Below are 21012 nucleotides of genomic sequence, written 5' to 3'. Positions count from 1 at the left end.
TTTGGTCATTTAAAGACTGTCAGGTCATAAGTTATAAGTATAGTGCTGGAATAAATAACATGAGCTAGTGTTTGTAATAGTGGAAACAGCTTAAAAAAAAGAGGTGAGTATTTTAATTGGGTAGAATGGATGGTATCAAATGCAGTTACATGAACAAGTGTTAAAGTGTAGGCTAAGTTGAATCACTGATGGATGGGGCTTTTGTTCAGAAAGACTGTCCAGCAGGTAACACAAGGAGAAATATCCAAGTATATACAAATGTAAAGGCTATAAAAATAAATAAGACCCACCTATATGGGTGTTACCTTTTTTACAGAGACTGAGTTGAGACTGATCTAACCACTGTGTATAAATGTGGCTGCTTTGACACATTCAGAAAAAAGGATAATGGTGGAGCTGCTTCTTGGTCCTGTGCCTTTGGCTGGAGATTGCTTTATAAGCAAAGTTATATGCTTGTAGCAGCTCATTGTGGGGATGGGGAAGAAAGCATTGATAACATGCTGCAAGGCCTGAGGAAATGTAAAAATGTCTGATTAGCACATGCCTTAATGTGGTTGAGTACTGTACAGATAGAGAAAAATCCTTTGTGATACATACAGGAAAGAAACCAAGGCCATAAACGTACCTAGATATTACTGCATAGTACAAATAAATATTTGGCTGTGTTATCAATATAGTTTAGCATTAGCTACATCTACCTCTTAAAAATTCCATGAAACTGCTGCCTGATTTAAACAAGTCTTAAACTTTGTTAGTAGTGCAGTAATGCAGCAGTCTGTCCTTAAAGGCAGAAAATAACCTGTGCAGGTACATTATAGAAGTACATTTGTTGTTGCTTAGTCAAGTCTCAACCCTTTGTGATTTCAAGGACTTTATCATACCAGACCTCTCTGTCAGCAGCTGCTTTAAGTGCCTGCAAATCCATATTCATTATTTCACTGATGCTGCCTGTCCATCTTAGCCTGTGCGCGGCTTTGATCCTGACCACCATCACTGTCTTCTCAGGTAATCCAGTATTTGCATTATGTGGCGAAAGTGTCTGAGTTCGTTTTACTGTCACACCTCCCAGTGAACTGTCTGGGTTTACACCCTTGTGCATTGATTGACTTTTTTCTTGCACTACACAGAATTCTCTGACATTTTTCTCAAACACAACAGTTCAAAACCCTTAATATTTTGGTGCACAGCCATATTTAGTTCATCTCTCACAACTATATAAATAAAAGCGATTGTCAATGACTTTATTTAAATACTTCTTCCTCTAGCCTTGTACTGCCATTGCACACAGAAAAAAAAGCAGTGACAAAAGCAGATGGGCATACATTTTATTAGACTTTCCAGGCCATCACTGTACTTTCATTTAATATTTATGTATATGTAGTTTGTGTGATTTCCTCTCACAATTTAAATTAAAGCACTAGTTGTTGTAATTTATGTGATTTTGATACTTTTCTTTGCTGTAGTTGAGAATGGATTATTCAAATGAGTATCCTATTAACAGTTGGCGGAAGCACAAATATCTTGTCTAGTGTACTAAATACTGTGTATATGTGAAGATAACACTTGATGGCTTTGGAAAATTGTGTTTTTCATGTCAAAAGTTGGATGATTTGCTTATCATTCAGAGTAAATCTAGCCTTATGGAGGATTGTACCTGTGCAGTTGGCACTGCTTGGAACACTGTTACATATATTAGTGGCTGGTTTGTTGCGAAAAATAGTATTAGGGAAAGTGCAAATAGAACGCATTTAGGAAAGGAAGTTCCCTTTGCTAATAAACATCACCCATTAAACATACTATAGAATCAGATAACTTTGGAATTCACAGTGCAGATATACAGCAATCTGAGGATTGAAAGCATGAAGAAGAAAAGAAAAAAATGAAGTCACAACAAATAACTAGGAAGAAAAATAAACTGTCTAATGTCTGTTATGCAGAGAGAAAATGGACTGAACAACAAGACACTGCTTTGATGTGCAATTCCCTGATTTCAGGGAATGATAACATTGTTCAGTTACAAAGCATACAGCCTACAAAAAATGATACTATTGCGAAAGAGAAATTAGAAAAAAGAGGAAAGACAAAAGGGAAGAAATCTAAAATGAACTTAAAAGGTTTAAAGAACATACTGTAAGAAAAAAGAATGAAAAAGACTGAAACTTACAACATGGCTCAGGATGTGGACGTACAAAGGCAGCCGTATGCTTGTAAATGTGGATAGTTAAAACAGGGAGAGTAGTAAGACTAATGGTTATGAAGATTATTCTTTTGTAAAAATTGATAGAGCAGACATCACTGAACTTGAGGTGAGAGATTCTCCAGATGCAGTCAGAAATTATATACTAGTAACTGGAGGGTCAGTTATTACACGGACTGATACTCACATTTGCATAGTGGACAGTGAGCATCGAGTCATGTTATGCTTCCCAGGGGCAAAAATACAGGATGTCAGTAGAACCTTAGAATTCCTTAATGTAAGGAAGTATGCAGCTGTTTTTATTCACACTGGTTCATCTTTAAGGACTTAATGCTCTTAGGGAACTTGCAACCCTCTTGAATAAAGTAGCTTTTACATGTGTTAGGATGCATTTTTCACACTTCGCATATAAGAAGGGTAATCAGGTCAGCGTGAATGAAAATATATTTTACATAAATTCCTGTTTGAAAAAATGGCCTGTTTTAAAAGGTGGAATTGTGTGGATCATCTAAGCCTAATTTTGGCCACACATGTATTTAGACAGGATGGAGTACACTTGTCAATACAAGGGGGTAGAATTTTTGCAGCTGATTATATTGCAATATTCAGCTATGGGAAGACAGGATTTTTCCAGGCCAGAAATTTAACAGTTCACAGATAACATTTGATCTGATGTTATCCATTTCATTATTCTTCACTGTAGGGTCTTGGATCTGACATCAGATCAGAGCTGGCAGCATCTGCATAGACAGATCCAAGGCTCAAGCTCCTCCATATCCAATAATCCCCTGCTGCCCTCTAATCCTCAGATATCATTTGCCGCGTACTGCCACGGATGTGATCCACTGGCTGTCGCTTGAAGATAAGTGACATTTTCAAATTTTTTCCTGCTAGTATTAGCTACGTTTTAGTCTGCTTCAGGTTATGTTCTATTTTGAACATAAGCAAGCTAAATCTGTCAGTAAAGAAGTCCAAGTTCCGGATGGTCACTGTTCGATCCACTCTGCCTCTCTTATGTAAGGGCAACTGGATGTGCTCAGTGGATTTCCAAGACACTGACTATCACATCAAGATAGACAGGCACTGGAGGAGACCTCTTCGCTTATGACTAGGGACCAATCATTATCAGTTCAGAGCCCTGCCATTTGGACTCACCACAGCCCCCCGGGTGTTTACCAAATGTATAACAGTGGTGGCGGCTCACCTGAGACTGCAGGGATACCAGGTGTTTCCCTACCTCGTCAATTGGCTCCTCAAGGCATCCCCGAGGCATTGACTGTTGCAAGCAGTTCAGTATGTCCTCCTCCTATTCAACCAGTTGGGGATTACAGTCAGCTTCTCAAAGTCCAATCTGTTTCTGATGCAAAACTTTCATAGGAGTCCAGCTAGACTCCATCTCACAGATTGTGGCCTTACCTCCTCAGAGTGCAGCTGATTCAAGAGCTGGTCGCGCAAATCCTGAGCATTTCAAATCTTCCTGTACACCTGATTCTTCAGGCCCTAGGATCCATGGCCTCAGCCATACAGCTTGTGCCACTGGTGAGGTACCATATGCAAGTTTTTCAGTGGACCCTGGCAGTTCAGTGGTCCATTTTCACTGAGCCTATGTCCATACCCATAAAACTGACACCAGTGTGCAGACAGCACCTCCTCTAGTGGCTTCAGTCTCAGGATCTCTTATCTTGCAGGCACTTTTTACTCCCCCTGCCCAAGACCACTGTGACCACGGATGCTTCCTTGTTGGGGTGGGTGAGTGGGGGCATTTCCAGGGGAGAACAGTTCAAGGCATGTGGTTCCCCCATAGAGACCAAATTGCACACAAACGTCCTCAAGATGAGAGTAGTCATCCTAATGTTGCAAGCCTTTCAGGACTGCCTCCCTCTGAGGACAGTTGCAATTCATACAGACAATATGGTGGTGGTGTGATATATCAACAAACAGTGGGGAACATGATCTTACCCTTTGTGCAGAGAGGCCATGAGAGTGTGGAAATGGGTGGTATCCTGCAGGCTCTTTCTTCCTGCAATGCACATACCTGGGGAATCCAGCGTGTTGGCTGACAAACTCAAAAGAACTATATCGAGTCCTCGTGAATAGTCATTCAATCCAAAGGTGATGAAGCAGATTTTCAGTCATTGGGTTCAACCATGCTGCGACCTGTTTGCCTCCCAACCAATATCAAATGCAGCATGTACTTCGCCCTGATGCCCCCCAACTGGGGAGTCACCAAGGGATGCTCTAGTCAATGATTGCCCTCAGGGTCTCCTCTATGCTTACCCTCCTTTTCCTCTTACCCCCAAAGTTTTGCAGAAGGCGCGTCACCTGAGGACACCCTGATCCTCTTTGCCCCCTTCTGGCCTCGTCAACCGTGGTTTCCCTGTTTCCCTTTCCTAAGGTCTCACCTGAAGTATCCCCCTTGGATACTGGATCTCCTTCAGGATCTCATCTCTCATCCGTCAGGGCTTCCCCTTCCCAATCTTTGGACCCTTCATCTGACCGCATGACTTTTTTCAGTTCCAGTGATTTTGAAACAGTCTAGGCTAGCCTCCCCATCAAGAATATTACCCTAGCCTCTCAGAAACCTTCCACCAGAAAGGTTTATACTAGCAAATGGAAAAGATTTTCTATCTGGGCCCAGAAGAGAAATCTAGATGCCTTCTCTACTTCTGTGCCTGATATTTTCTTGTTCTTTATTCAGGAAGGGGCAAGTTTTTCTACTGTTAAACTTCAGATGGCTGCCGTTTCCAATTTCCTTGAAAATGATGAACCTACTTTCTCTTCCAGACTCTGTAAAGCCTTCACAAAAGGTATGTTCTTGCTAAGACCACCTATTAAGGATCCCTTGCCTCCCTGGGATTTCACCCTCATGCTGCAGTCTCTGACTCTGAGCCCTTTCCAGCCTTCTAGTTCATGCAATTTCAAGTTCTTGTCTTCCTAGAAGCCATAACCTTGGCTAAAAGGGTGTCTGAACTGCAAGCCCTTTCGATTGCTCCCCCAAATATGGTCTTTCATAAAGATAGGGTGTCTCTCAGAATGAATGCGTCCTTTTTGCCTAAGGTTGCTACTGAATCCAGTCTGAACCAATGCATACAGTTACCAGTTTTCTTTCCCAGTTATTCTAGTAGATGAGAGTACATTCTGCTTATGTTGGACATGCACTGGCAATTACGTTTTTATCTGCACTGAACTAAGGAGTTCCACAAATTAAACCGGCTTTTTGTGGCTTTTTCCCTGAATAGTCATGGCCTCCCTATTTCCAAAGTGACCATCTGTAAGAGGATTATGGGAGATGGAGGAGCTTGAACCTTGGGTCTGTCTATGAGCATGTTGCCGTCTCGGATCCAAGACACTACAGTGAGGAATAATGACATAGGATGACACAGATGCCAAGTTATGGTAAGCACATAACTCTTTTTCTATCTGTGTTGGAAACGGTATAAATGTTTTCTTTCTGTAACAAACATTGTCATGAGATCTGTGATTTTCATCTTTGATAATACCATTACTGTAGATTGTGTAACTGTGACAATGAAAACAACTCTGGAACAGATCACAGTTGTTGAAGTGTATAGACCACCAAAGTCAAGTGCTGTTAAATTATAGGCATTCACACATTTCTTGCATGAAAGACAGGAGGGGAAATTTATAATAACTAAGATCTTATGTTGCTTAAACAGTATTAATAAAGAAATTATTTGCAATGTATGTTCAAGAACAATAATGCAGGATGTAAGCAAAACCACCAGGGAACAGGAAACACTGGATATTGTTTGTGCTCTTACAAAGATGCTTGTTACTTCATGTCAAGTGATCATAGAGTTACAAAGCTTAAAACTACTGGGAGATGATTCTGCCCAAATGAAATGTAAACCATTGTGCAGAAGTTTAATAACAGACTGTATAAAATCAAAACAGTCACTATGTAAAACTTATTGGAGTGATGCATTTGGTGGAGGGACAGCAGAAGGAATGTGGTAAGTTTTGAAAGAGAAACTGTATGGATGCAAAAACATCAAGAAAATGTGGATCTAGACCCACAGGTAAAAATGGAAACCAGGTCAAATTTTAATGGAAGTAAACAAACTGGATAGCCAAATTCAGCATAGAGTGATTAGAAAATTTTAAGAAAGTATATATAAAGATAGAATATAACAGGAAAAGTGTAATAGGAGATAATTGTATAGATATATAAGATGAAGTAGGAACAAGGGTATACAAATCAACAAAGTGTGCACTGATTCTTATGTTTATTCTCAAGTACAACAGATTGCAGATATAGTCACAAAGTCATAGCTATAGATACTGCAATTAATTTAAATTATGTTGAAAAAGGCGTTGCACAAACTGGACCCTAGTAAAGTGCAAAAAGGAAATTAAGTTAGTAATAATGACCTGAGAACTTTTCAGTGTGAACTTACAGTACCATTATCTGTTATTCACTAGGTCATTTAAATATGAGGAGATTCCGCAAGACTCGAGGCATGCACTTGTTAAACCTATCTTTAAAGGAAAGGGAATAGGACAAACCCAGGGCCATAAAACTCCATAAGTCTACTTTCATGTTGTGGAAAAATATTGTTTTGGATAAATTCTCCAAAATGGAAACCTTGGGAATTGAAAGTATATATTAGCATGCATGTGTTAAAAATACATTTATAACTCCTGTTGCATGATGTTCTGTAATGACACAACAACTCTAAATTTATTTTATTTTATTTTACATTCGTTGACCGGGCTAGTCTAGCTGGATACATGTCCTTTTTCAGTAGAGGCCCGGGGAGATAAGCTCCAAGACTTGGTCTAAATACAATAGTACAAGTTCAAACAACACAGAAAAAAAATATCAATATACTAATAAAAATAGAAACTTTAAAAAGGAAATAAAACTCATCAACAATGGTATTAAGTAATTAACAGTACAGAGTTTGTAACAGAATATATTATTGAGGAAACAAATCATAAAACAGTGAAATTTCAAGTATGGAGACGTATCAGGTTAGGTCATAGTTAAACAAAGGAAGTTAGGTGAGTAGTAATGTAGCAAAGGAGTTACTTAAGAAGAGAAAGTAAAAGGAGGATATAAAAAAAAAGAAAAGGGGTAGATAAGAAAAGTATGATAAGATGGGGGAAAAAAAGTAGCAGAGGCTAGTAAGCACTGGATAGGTTAGATAACTTAGTAGAGGTAGATGACTAGTCTGGTTTTGAACAGGGGCATAGCCAGTGAGTTTTGAGGAGAAGTTTAAGTCTATTTTTAAAGAGAGATAATGAGGTGAGTGAGGAGAGGTCACAAGGGAGAAGATTCCAGGATTTACCTACAGAATTAGAGAAAAGGGAATCCCCAGCTCTGTTGTTAGGTTTAGTGGTGTGGACTAGTAGTTTTTGAGATGAACGTAAGGACTTCAGATTTGTGTAGGGGGTGATTAGGGTAGATAAACTTGGAGTATTAGAAGGTTTATAAAGGATGTTGTGGGCAAGGGTGAGTTGGTGAAATTTAATCAGGTGTTGTAGTTCTAACCATCCTAGCTGTTTTAGGTTAATGCAATGATGGGTTCTAAATGAGTTGCCTGTAGCAAATTGTGCTCTGTTATTATAAGCCATTTCCAATTTGTTGAGATTATTCTTGGAGAGATTAGTAAAAATGGGAGAGGCATAAAAGAGTGTAGAGATCAAGTGTGTGTGGGCAACTGTAATTTTAGCAGTGGGGGAAAGGAAGGGTTTTATCCTATAGAGGGTTCCGATTTTTTTATTAACAGTCTTTATGGTATTATTGATATGGATGTCAAAGTTGAGATTGTTGTCAATGGTGACACCGAGTAGTTTGGTGGTAGAGTCAGGAGATATAATAGTATCCACCGAACCAAACACTTTAGGAAATCAGGCTCTGCTCTCGATATACACGAAGTTTATTAAATCCACCAAAAGTACAAAAGCTCTTAATGCACAATACCTTTTCGATTCTCTATCTTCATCAGAAAGCAAGAAATATACACATAGAACACGCAAATCCCTCCTTTTATACACCCTGTGCATCATTAAACAATTAATCACAAATTAGCAGCAGTTTAACACCTAACAAGTCCAAGAAGTAAAAGAGAAATATAATATATGTCGCTTTGTTGTCATTTCAGCCATTGATACTAGCGTAATTGCATACAAATATATATATATATATATATATATATATATATATATATATATATATATATATATATATATATATATATATATATATATATATATATATATATCCATTTCAGAATTTCTAAAATATATATAAAATATATAAAATAAATAAATTAATCTAAAAAACATTTTTGTTTTACTTTGCTATTTACCATCTATGCCTATATAATATTAAATTGTTCAAAGGTCTTTATAGTTCATACAAAAAACAGCGCCATCTGGTGTTGACAAAAATTCTTAACATCTTATACAAAATTTATAAAAGTATGATACACATTTGATCCTTGAATAATACGGACCCAAACATAAAAAATCCTTCCTATATATAATCAAAAAATATTAAACATAGAATATTTATATATGTATAAATATTGAAAATATAAATAATTAAATATAAATATTATATTATTAAATATAGATATTATATGTTTCCATAGAAATTTCAAAAATACATGGTTAGCTTAACTAAAAAATGATAAATAGCTCATAGAAAATGTATAAAGAAAATATCCAAATGTTATCAAGCATCTAAAACAATGGATAACCCTCTTCAATGTAGTATATATGGTGATAGTAGGCCTAGTTCATTTTCCAAAATATGAATCCTATAGATTGGCTGCTCTCATCTTCAGAACTGGAGCTATAGATATGTGGTCATTAAGGCCTGGGGCCTTACTGGCCTCAAGTATTAATTGCCAAACCAACTCTTTATATTCAATGGAAGTCTCCCATAGACCTCCTCTAATATCCTTTTTAACTACCTCCAGTACAAAGAAATTAAAGGTTGCTTCCAAACAATTCACCTTATGCCTGTATAGGGCATTATTCACACAATTAGTCCTAATGTCGTAATAATGCTCGTATATTCTATTCTTAAGTTTCCTTTCCGATTTACCAACATAAAAGGATTCACATACTTTACACACAGCAATATACACTATACCATTCGTCTCACAGTTGGCAAAACATTTGCTCTCAATTAACATATCCGTACTACGTATGTAAATTGCATTTTTAGTTAGGATTTGTATACATTGTGGACATCTGCCACATTTAAATGTGCCTACTTTCCTATTATTATCTTTTGTATATGGTTTTTATTTTCAAAGAATGCTTTCAAACATCTCCCTTTTCTATATGTGCATTTTAATGGTTGCTTAAACAAACTTGTCAAATCTGATATATCTCCAAATCTAGTCCATTCATCTTCCAAGATTTTTCTAATTTTAACAGCTTGGATACTATAATCCATTACCATATTACCTTCCATCTCATTCTTTTTTTGGACTGCTTTTACTTCATAACCACTACCTAAGCCAAGAATAGGTTTAAGTTTATGCGGCCTTCCATCCTTAACTTCTGCTTGAATTTTGTTAATTAGCTCTATGGGGTAATTTCTTTCCAAAAACATTTTACGTAACAATGAACATTCATCCTCAAAATCATTGTTTCTTGATATCATTCGACTAGCTCTTACTAACTTCCCCTTAATGACACCCTTTTTCTGATGGTATGGGTGGGCGCTTTTATATGACAGATATGAGTTTGAAAAGGTTTCTTTCCTATGTATTTTTGAAAAGAAACCTGTATCCTCTTTCCCAATATATAAATCCAGATATTTGAGGGCCACTTTATCCATTTGAAAAGTGAATTTCAAAAAATCCCCAGCTCTGTTGTTAGGTTTAGTGGTGTGGACTAGTAGTTTTTGAGATGAGCGTAAGGACTTCAGATTTGTGTAGGGGGTGATTAGGGTAGATAAACTTGGAGTATTAGAAGGTTTATAAAGGATGTTGTGGGCAAGGGTGAGTTGGTGAAATTTAATCAGGTGTTGTAGTTCTAACCATCCTAGCTGTTTTAGGTTAATGCAATGATGGGTTCTAAATGAGTTGCCTGTAGCAAATCTTGCTATATTATTATAAGCCATTTCCAATTTGTTGAGGTTATTCTTGGAGAGATTAGTAAAAATGGGAGAGGCATAAAGGAGTGTAGAGATCAAGTGTGTGTGGGCAACTGTAATTTTAGCAGTGGGGGAAAGGAAGGGTTTTATCCTGTAGAGGGTACCAATTATTTTATTAACAGTCTTTGTGGTATTATTGATATGGATGTCAAAGTTGAGATTATTGTCAATGGTGACGCCGAGTAGTTTGGTGGTAGAGTCAGGAGATATAATAGTATCATTGGTAGATGTTACTGAGAATTGGAGAGGGGAGGACTTATGAGTTGGCGTGAAGAGGAGAAGTTTGGTTTTTTAGGGTTTAAGAGGAGGCAATGCTGAGAGAACCATTTTTCAACTATGTTGAAACTCTTTGGGTGAGAGCATGAAGGTCATGGGATGTAGCTGAACATAATAGGGTTGAGTCATCAGCATATTGTATGCAGGTGGCTTGTGGGATAGCTAGATGAAGGTCATTAATAAATATAGAGAAAAGAAGAGGTCCAAGTATGGATCCCTGAGGGACTCCTAAGGTAACAGGTAGAAGGGTGGATAAAGTGTTTTGCCAAAGTACTGCTTGTTGTCGGTTGTCAAGGTAGGATTGGAACCATTTTATGGAAAGTGGGTCTAATGAGAGAGATTTTAGGATGTTTAAGAGAATTTGGTGGTTTACCATGTCGAATGCTTTGGACAAGTCGATGAATAGAGCAGAAGAAAGGTTGTTCAGGTTTCGGTGCCTGTTAATATAGTCAGTGAAAGACAAGAGGGCAGTGGTAGTGCTGTGTGAGGGTCTGAAACCATGTTGACAGTTGGAAAGTAAGTTATTTCCAGTTAGATGGTGGAGTAGTTGCTTATGGATACACTTCTCCATAATTTTAGCTAGGGGAGAAAGTAGGGCAATGGGGCGATAGTTTGATATTTCTGTGGAATGTCCTCCTTTATGTAGGGGGATTATGTGGGAGACTTTCCATATAGTGGGGATGTAACCTTCAGTAATCGATCTATTTATTAATATAGAAATAGGATAGGCTATGGCCTTGGATGATATCTGTAGATATTCAGAAAGCAGTAGGTCTGCAGAAGGAGAGCATGGTTTCAGTTTATTCAAAAGGGTTTGAATAAATGAGGTTGTAACAGGTTTGAAATGAAAGGGGGGGTGGGGTTGAGGAGTATGAGGGTATTGTGAAGGTATTAGGTGTTAGCTGCCTGGCTAGTAATTGGATAGTATCTGCAAAAAATATATTGAAGGTATTAGCTGTTTGGATTGGATTATTCGAGTCTGTATTTTGAGGGTTTGGTGTAGTAGATTTACCTGGGTGCAGTAATTGCTTGATGCTGGCCCAGAATTTCTGTGGGTTGTTGTGATTAGGTTGTTGGTATTGTAAGTAGTAGTTTTGCTTATCAGAGAGTATGGCCTTTTTAGTGTCATTTCTTAGCTTTCTAAATGTTAGTTGGTCGGTGGTGTTTTTTGTCATTCTCCATTTGGCCCAGTATTTATTTCTGATGTGAATTTTGTGTTTGGTTTCGCTGGAAAGCCATGGGGCAGGCTTGGCCTTAATTCTTATAGATCTGGTTGGAGCATGGTGATTAAGAATGGCAAGGAAGGTAGAGTTAAAGAAATTAACGGCTTCATCTAAAGGAAGATGTTTTAAGGGAGCCCAGTTGCAAGCTGTAAGTTCAATTTTGAATAGATCAGGGTTAAATTTCTTTTTGGATCTAATATGTCTGGTAGAGGTTGGGTTAGGGGTGTTGGTTTTATGTCTAATGATATAGGTGAGTGACTGGTCACTAATGTCATCAGGGAGGGTTCCAGAGTCATAGTAGTGAGTATGATTGTTAGATAGAATCCAATCTAGTATGTTAGCTCTCTTGTTAGATTTATTTATTCTGGTGGGGGAGGTAATGGTCTGGGAGAAACCATATAGGTTTATGTGAGTGGTAGGGAGGCTACTACAATAAGTATTTCAGTCTAAATTCATATCGCCTAGGATAATGGTTTCTTGAGGTAGGTGTTGGGATAGCCAGCAGGGGATATTTTCCAAGGTGGCTATGTTATTTCCAGGGGGCAGATACATACAGATGATATAGATTGATTTAGCATTGTTAAGTTCAAGTTTAGTAATGAGAAGTTCTGTTTTGGAGTCCAGTGGTATGTTACAGTTATAAGTGGTTTTTAAATAGAATAGCCACACCACCACCTTTCTTAGCTACTCTGTCAAGCCTTAGGATATTATATCCAGGTGGGATAATTTCATTATCTTTGATGGCAGGTTTTAGCCATGTTTCAGTTAGGCAAATAATGTCAAAGGTGTACACTTCTAGGAGAGCATGGAATTGAGTTAATTTGTTGTTAATGCTACGTATGTTGAGATGAGCGAGTAGGAGTGAGTTAGAAGGTCTTGCAAGGGGAGAATTGATAGACTGATTAAGGTAATGAAGAGTGATAGGGGTTGCAGTTGGACCTGGGTTAGGATGAATATCACCATCCTTTACTGTGAGAAGTTGTAGTAGATGGCTTGGGATAGGGAGTTTGTTGTAGAGAAATAGTCTTTTGAAATATTGTGTATTATATTTAATGTGTAGTGTTCTATGATACTTTGATAGTAGGTAGCTAGGTGAGTATGTTATGTTTGCATTGTTATATAGGTGTGGTATGGACTGGGAGTTGGTTTGTTGTTTGGGGTGGTCTGGTTGTGGATATAATAGGTGCTCATATGAAGATAGAAAATATGTAAAGGTTAGTAATGGTAGTAGTAAAAGAATGAAGCAGAATCGAATTTGAAAAGGGATAGTTGAATAGGCCATTTGGAAAGATTAGTTATATGTTGTGACTAGGTAGGGAGGGAGGTGAAAAGGCAGGGAGTGTGCAGTGATAGGAGGGTGTGGTGATTAAAGAGGGGAGTGGTATGAGATGGGAAATGAAAGAGCAATTAGCTGATGGGAAATGTGAATTGGGTAGTGGGAAAGGAAGAGGTGTGGTTAGAAAATATAAGAGTAGGACCCCTGGGGTTGGGTGGGAATTGGGGGTAGGGAGAGGAGCAGAGTGAGCCCGCAGGGCGAACGGAGCGGGTAGAGACAAGAGAGGACAGAATGTTGAGAAAAACAATCAGTAAAAGAGCGTATGCTATAAGGTAGGGTAGTAAAAGAGGTAAGTAAAGAGAAATAGGGTAGAAGTGGGATAAGTATGGGGGGGTAGTCAGTAAAATATATTTATAGCAGGATGAAGTGGAGTGTACTAGAGTAGTCACAGAGAAGAAGTGGAGAACATTTAACCATGAAGCTTGGGCCAGAAGATAAAAAAGTGATAAATAGTTGAGGTAGCAGGCAAGCTGAGAGGGGAGAAAAAAAGCTTGGAGAGGGTGCCACCTAGTGGTAAAACTCTAAAATTACAGTGGAAATTCTGAGACGACAGGCCAGGGATAAAGATTAATGGGCAAGAAGTAAGGTACAGCGTGTGTACAGAGCAAAGCTACACAGTCTACACTGGAAATGCTGCTGGCTATCCTGGCTTAAAGCGACCTATTAGTCACCTTCAGTTAGTTGTAGAAATACTAGACTGGACTAGCAGGTTTAGGATACCAACATACTTTGCTTCCTTTCTTATACTTTGGGGAGCAGGATGGTAGTTGCTATGCTGTAACACCAGCTTGGAATGGGTCCTTAGCCTTCAGGTCAGAGGAGTCAGATTCCCAAGGACAGGATATGGAGTTCAGTGAGCGGGTGCTTGATAGTAAAATATGAAAGAAGAAGAACAGGTACAGTGGATAAGAATTTGACTTAGTACAGGACTTCTAAACATTTGCTCAGCTAGTAAAGTAACATATAACAACAGCAGAGATATATGTTGCAAGATAAAATAATTTAACTGTATCTTTCTAGCAAGTCTGTGATATTGGCAAAGGCAAACCTTATCTAACAGTAGTCAAACCAAGTGAGCAGGATAATACGTTATAAGTAGCAGCAGTGTCATTCAACAACAGTAACAACATTAAATTATTTAGTGAAATGAACACATAAGCTAATGATTACTTATGTAACCACAAAAAACAGAGTAAGAAAAATAACACGCTTCCACATCATTCAAAGCACATATAAAAACATTAAATGTATTTGCAGGGAAAGGCTGGATTTAAATAGCACTAGCATAAAGCACTATGAGGTGCAATTTGCTAGCATCACAGCGTGGGAGGTATAAACCAATACTGGAATGTAACGGAGGTAAATGCTAGGCAGTGTTCTGTAGAGGAGGCGATTGTGTGTGTAACCACTCACATTCAGGAGCGTTTAGGTTAAATTAAGTGATTAAATAATGACTCCAAACATTCAGCATAAACAAATCAAACAACTTTCAGCCATCCAGGGGTTTGTGGAGTAGGTAGTATAAATTAGCCGCTCGCTTCAGGAGCATCTAGTTAGAATCATTTATCAAATTGAAAAACCAATATTTAATACTGCAAAACAAACAGCACTCAACCATCCAGCTTTATGTGGAGGAGGCGATTATATGTGTTAGTGCTCACTTCAGGAGCGTTTAGTTTGCAAATTATTAATTAACCAAATTGACCTACAAATGTTGTGTGATGTGATATAATTATACAGACTTATCTTCAGCCTCTGGTTGGGTCAGATGTAAAAAATGGATCAGTAAATTAGAACAACTCAAAGAAAAAGAAATGGAGGTCCTAAATTAAAGACCAGCACTGGTAAAGTTTTTAGTAGAATCTAGAACAGAAGTTGCCATTAAGAAAGGAATAATTAGTAGAGCATGTGAAGATTGGGTGAAGATAGGTGAAGGCTGCCAACCTTGCCAGATAGAATTTTGGAGATAATTCTGTCATCTGTAAATATTAATGTAAACCACAGGCTTGTGTCTTAAATGGTAAAAATAGTGTTACATGTGGAACTGAAAAAAATGTAACAACAGTGCACTCCACTGACCAAGTAAAGCATGTTGTGACCCTTTGATGTTAGAACTCTGAGTCAGCAAGTCTAGAGTGAGGCATCCTGACTGTTGTTTTAAGGCCAGAGTTAATGGCCAGAATTTGCATGCATAAATGTCCTTTATTGCTCTGGTTTCTGCCCAGAGGTGAAGAATGTAAATGTAGTTTGTGTTAGCCTGGGAACCCAGGGAAGTGTGAAGAATGATGTAATGTGAACCAGGAGTGTGATTTTAAAAACAGAGAGAATCAGAGAGCATTAAGCATTTTTGTCTTGACCATCCAACTCATTAGCACTGTCTTGCTCTATATGTAAGTTTATCTTAGACTTGTGTTTTCTCTTAGAAATAGCTAGAAACTAGAAAGATTAGACTGTGTTTTTCTGTGATGTCAGAACTGTACTACTGAATTATTTTAAGTATTTCTCTGTGATCTGTGAACTCTTGACTAGCACTGTGTAGTGAAAAGTATTGTCTTGTGTTTTGACTGTTATTAAATATTTTTAAAACCCTTTCAACTGTGGCTGTTTTTGTAGAGATAATTTTAGCTCTTTAAAGTACTTGCATGCCTTTGGTAAAATTGTACAAAGCCACTCTAATAGCTTTAGCCCTGGCCTATACTACCAATTGTATAATAATATTGCACATAAATAATTGGGCACCCTTTTAAGGGCCTTTGAGTAGCTGATAAATATTAGTGGGTGGTGGCAGCTGGTACTACCGTATAGTCTTGGAAAAAGGGGCACAGCTGGAGAACCTGTGCCAGCTTTCCCCAGGAGTGTCTGTGTGGTTGTATAAACTCTTCTCAAAGTGTGTGTGTGTGTGTGTGTGTGTGTGTGTGTGTGTGTGTGTGTGTGTGTGTGTGTGTGTGTGTGTGTGTGTGTGTGTGTGTGTGTGTGCTTGTGTGTGTGTCAGCTACTTGGGCTGGGACAGGAAGCACAGGTTGGACAGAGAGGGTGTTGGAGGTTTTAGCTTGCCCACTAGGCTGAGATCTGGACCCTATAGCTGTGCCAGTGGGGAATCTTATTGGGGACCTGGAGAGCAAGGGGATGACCAGCCCTGGACTGACTGTGATCTCTGTGTGCTCTTAAGGGAAATTGCACTTTACTGTGTATATTTGTTATACTTTCCTCCTATATGAGACGCCTCTTACTGGTGTTAGTAGTGAGGATTGAGGATCCTTGATTGCTGGGCCAGGGCACGGGAATCACAGAGCATATAAAATATTGCACGATAACTATAAGAATCAATCGGAGGAGGTTAGGAAGGACTGAGAAGAGATATTAGATAAGCAATTCACAAAGAAGCAATGGGGGAATATATATACATCTCCCAAATATGCAACAACATCTAGAAGATTTTGGATCTTTGCCTTAAAGTGCTTGCATAGATATTTTTATACACCTAGCAGACTTCAAAGAATTTTTCCACAGGTGTACAGCAAATGTCGGAGGTGTGATGGGGAAGAAATATGTAACTGGGAACATATTTTCTAGGAGTGTAATGAGTTGACAGACTTTAAAGATTCCCAGATTCCCTGCAGACTGCTCTGTCGGGGATGCTGGGTGAGCAATTGGGAGCGACTAGAGAAATTATTTTTATGAGCTATAAGACAAACTTGTAATTGCCAAGTAAGGCCTTGCTGAGTCTAATTATGATGGCTGACAAAAAAACAGTTATTAGAAAATGAAAACCAAAGTCTAAACCAACTTTACTAGAAGAAGTGAGGATAGTAGCAGAGTTAAAAAAATGGAACTGGTATCTTTAGAAAAGAATAGGAGCAAATCACATAAGAAAAATGGGAACTGTGGGATCAATACATGCAGAGGAGGAACAAGGTTTAAAAGAAGGCAGTATTTCAATGAGCTATGTTTGACTAACTGTGACTGGATATGTTAAAAGTGATGTAAAATGTTTGCAGCTTATGTTGTGTCAGCACAGTTTGGAATGTTTAATGTTTGCAACTGAAATTGTGTCACTATGGTTTATTGTCATTTATATAAATGTATCATGGCCTGTGTCATACATGATAATTTAATAAATATGTTTTTTGTTTAAAAATATAAAAATAAATTGGAACAATTAGGTACTAATGTAATCTTGATAAGATGGGTAGCTGCATTGCTTACAAAGAGGACAGGACATGTACCATACAGCAATTGGACAGGTGAAATTCTAGGTTACAATCATGATGTCCTATAGGACTCTGTCCTAGGCCCATACTTGTTGGCATTCTATAATCTCTATAGTGATAACTTGAAAATGTAAAAACTGATTACATCTGTTGCAGATAGGGTATGTCAGCATATGAATTTGACTAAATTGACCACTTGGGCAGAAGAGAATAATATGTTGATAAATACTTTAAAGACTAAGCATATGAGATTTGTGAAACATAGATTGAAAGGTGAATATTTTAATGCAGCACAGTGATTGAAACTGTGGGTTCATGTAAGTGAGTATATTGGGAGACCCAACTTTGAGTGTTTTCTTATCATATCAACCAGTTGGCTAATTCTACTTATACAAACTATAGGCTGTGTAAAAAGCATTATAGTCTATGAAGTCAAGAAATTGAGATTATTGTTTGTCTGTTACATTAGACTTAAACTTTAATATGGAATAAAAATATGGAAACCTTGTAAGTAAAGTAGCTTGAGTAAACTGGAAAGAGTACAGACGAAATACATCATGGACATTCATGAATGTCCAAGTTTAAATTATCATGAAAGATTAAAATATCTGAACTTGTGCAGTGCTTTGTGTAGATAATTCAGAAAATATCATATTTAGGTATATAGGGCATTTAAAGACAACTACCTCTAGGAATGCTTGGGGTTATCAAAGAGTAGTAGAGAATCATCAGCCTGTAAGGTTGTATAGGAATGATAAATGTACCAACTGGTTTTCTGAGAGAGTATCTGATGCTTAGAATGCACTACCAAATTATACTAAAGCAAGCATTAGTTTAGATTTAAAATACAGCTTGGACACTTATAATAGGGTGATAATTAAAGTACAACTTGGACATTATTATAGGGTGATATTTGCATGTTGTCAGGCTAGAGGGGCATGCAGATATGTATCCCATCCACCCCCCAGTTAACACTACTTAAGTCCATATACTTAGGTTTCAGTACTTTAGTATAAACTAAGCCCCAGTATATCTGGTAGCATTTTGGCTCCTAATGGTGTAAGGTTGGTTGTTATTACTTGTACTACTATGGACTTCTCACTTTAATTCTGATAACTTGTTTGCAGTTAAAAGCTTTCTCTAGAGCCTCCTTTATCTGTTTAAAACTTTCATTTAAAGGCTTACTGCTGCTTTTCTGCTGTGAGAAACATTTCTGCAGTTTGTTCTACCTAAGTAGTGTGGATATTTGTAGCATTGTCCATATTCAGGCTTGTGTTTGGGCCTAGTGTTGGTGGAGGCTGTGTGTCTGATGTTCAAGGACATCTTGGTTTAGCCAAAGCCATTAGGCATTTCAGTGAGAGAGGATTGTTTAAGGTCATTGGCTGACTGGGTCACCTGGACTACAGCTTAGAGTAAGCACCTCATTGGTTCTTTTGAACTTTTTTTAAAGTTGTTTCAGGTTTCAACTTTATGTTACCTAAGAAGTTAAGTTTGTGAGTGTTTCTGCCATTTCACACTGAGCTAATCGAAGGAAGGACACTGAGCCAACTCGTATCTGTAATATATATAACATTAAGTATCCTGTTTTTTTGCCTATTTTTTGAGTTATTTATAGCACTTTGTCTACTGCATACTTTTCTATCTAGTTTCACTAGAACTAGCCAGTTTTTTAGTTTCAGCACTCAAGTCTGTTTCTTTGAGCTCAGCACTTGTTCAGAACTCGTTGTAAGCATTAAATAAGCTACAAATTACTACAGCACTCAACTTTCCTCACTTGTCTAGAGGAAAACAGTTTCTAGTACTTTAACAAATAAGCACATATCCAGGCATGTCTTAAGTGTCAGCTCCCGGTGTTTTCTTCTGTCTACCAGATGAATCTGGGCATCTTGGGGCAATGCAGCATTTGCCTCATGTACACAGACAACCCTCTCCTCCTACCACCCAACACTACAACCTGTGAGAGATGCACTTATATAGCCAAACTGGAAGCAAAACTCTCTTCACCCAAGACTGGACCAGACAGTCAAGAGGAGAAGGTAAACACTTGCACCACACTCATCACATAGTCCCTCAAAACCTACACCACCAAACACACACATAGAAACACAAAACACACACCTACATTCACGGAGGCTCTCAGTAAAAACCTGCCCAAGCAACAGGGACCTCCAAAGCAGAAACACAAGCAACCTCCACCCCCCCCAACACAACCCAAATGACACATAGCCCACAAACTCAGTGTGCCACTCAACCACAGCCCATAAGGCATAACAACGTACCCAACACTCTAGTCATAGGTGACTGTATAGTCAGGCACACTGATGTTCCACTCACCAGGCTAAACAAGGAGAAAGTTACTGTCAGCTGCCTGTCGGGTGCCAGGATCCGCCACATAATGCATGCACTCAGGTCACTCCACAACAAGTGCAAATATGACTCTGTCATTGTCCATGTTGGTGTGAATGACCTGAGACGTACCTCCCTGGACTACATGAAAAGGGACATGGAGGAGCTGTCTGATCTTGTAGCCCAGGCAGGTATGACCCTAGCCCTGAGTAGCATCCTGCCATCATCCAGAATGATACCACAGTACAAGGACAAAATGATTGACTTCAACAATTGGCTAAGCTTCTGGTGTCATTCTAAGGGGATCCAGTATCTGTCTGCCTGGGATGACATGATCGACAAACCACGATGCTTTGCCAGAGATGGCCTGCACCTGTCACCCATGGGATTCCGGATACTGGCTAAGGCTCTAGTCACCCCTATAGTGCCTTTTTTAGGCAAGGTTCAAATGACAAATTCACCACCGTAACAGGTACAAGCAAGCAGAATCTGAGGGTATTGCTACTCAATGCTAGAAGTCTAAACCTCAAAATGCACTCACTCGAGGCACTCCTTAAAATGGAGAACATCGACATCTGTGCAGTGACGGAGACCTGGTTCAAGGCTCCAGAGAGTACACCTGCATTACCAGGCTATAATTCATACCACACCTTTCAGCCACCTAACCTGGACCGAAACACTAAAGGCGGAGGTATGTCCATATTCATTAAGGATATCCACACTTCCAGGCTAGTTGCTCAGCATAATGCATTCGAGATTATCCAAGTGCAGCTAACTCTGGACAAGCCCGCAATCCAAATTTTAACTTGCTACAGATCCCCCACCATGCCTCAGGATTCCCACTCCTCATTTCTTGATACACTGGAAAATATTAGGGTACAACTTCAACACCCTAATAATGGGCGATTTCAACTACCCCACCATTAACTGGGAAAACTACTCGTGTACCAACTCTTGTTCTCAACGTTTTCTGGAATTCATAAATTCCAATGCCTTTGATCAACTTATCCACACCCCCACCAGGGGCAGCAATATCCTAGAAAGCTATATGCTGAAACCAGTCTAGTTCACTTGTTTCTATAATAAATTTATTCATTTCAGCTCATCTTGGGTGCTGGCACTTTATTTTGATGCACACTAGTTTGGTTACCTTGCATCAGCCGTACTTGCTAGCTTTTTGTTGTTGCAGCAGCAGTATCCTAGACCTGGTTATTACCAACATGGGCAACCGGTGCTCCACACCAGAGGTCAATTCCTCGTTGGTCAGATCCAACCACAAGCTA

The 21012-nt window shown here is 38.6% G+C and overlaps 1 protein-coding gene across 4 annotated transcripts in view; it reads left to right on the top strand.

The window, feature by feature from the left end:
• NOD1 (nucleotide binding oligomerization domain containing 1) overlaps window positions 1–21012 on the top strand; it is an 849510-nt gene that overhangs the window by 823151 nt on the left and 5347 nt on the right. Inside the window, exon 12 of one of the 4 annotated variants that reach the window (XR_006363982.1) lies at window positions 5437–5593. The exons of the other annotated variants lie outside the window; for them this stretch is intronic. The gene's annotated coding sequence lies outside the window, so the exon portion shown is untranslated. The remainder of the gene's footprint in view (window positions 1–5436; window positions 5594–21012) is intronic. 4 annotated transcript variants of the gene reach the window in all.

The sequence above is a fragment of the Protopterus annectens genome, chromosome 3.part0 (genome assembly GCF_019279795.1).
Source record: "Protopterus annectens isolate FY-2018-M chromosome 3.part0, PAN1.0, whole genome shotgun sequence".
Lineage (NCBI taxonomy): Eukaryota > Metazoa > Chordata > Ceratodontiformes > Protopteridae > Protopterus > Protopterus annectens.
The sequence above is the reverse complement of the archived record's forward strand: the minus strand, read 5'-3'. Positions and strand labels throughout refer to the sequence as shown.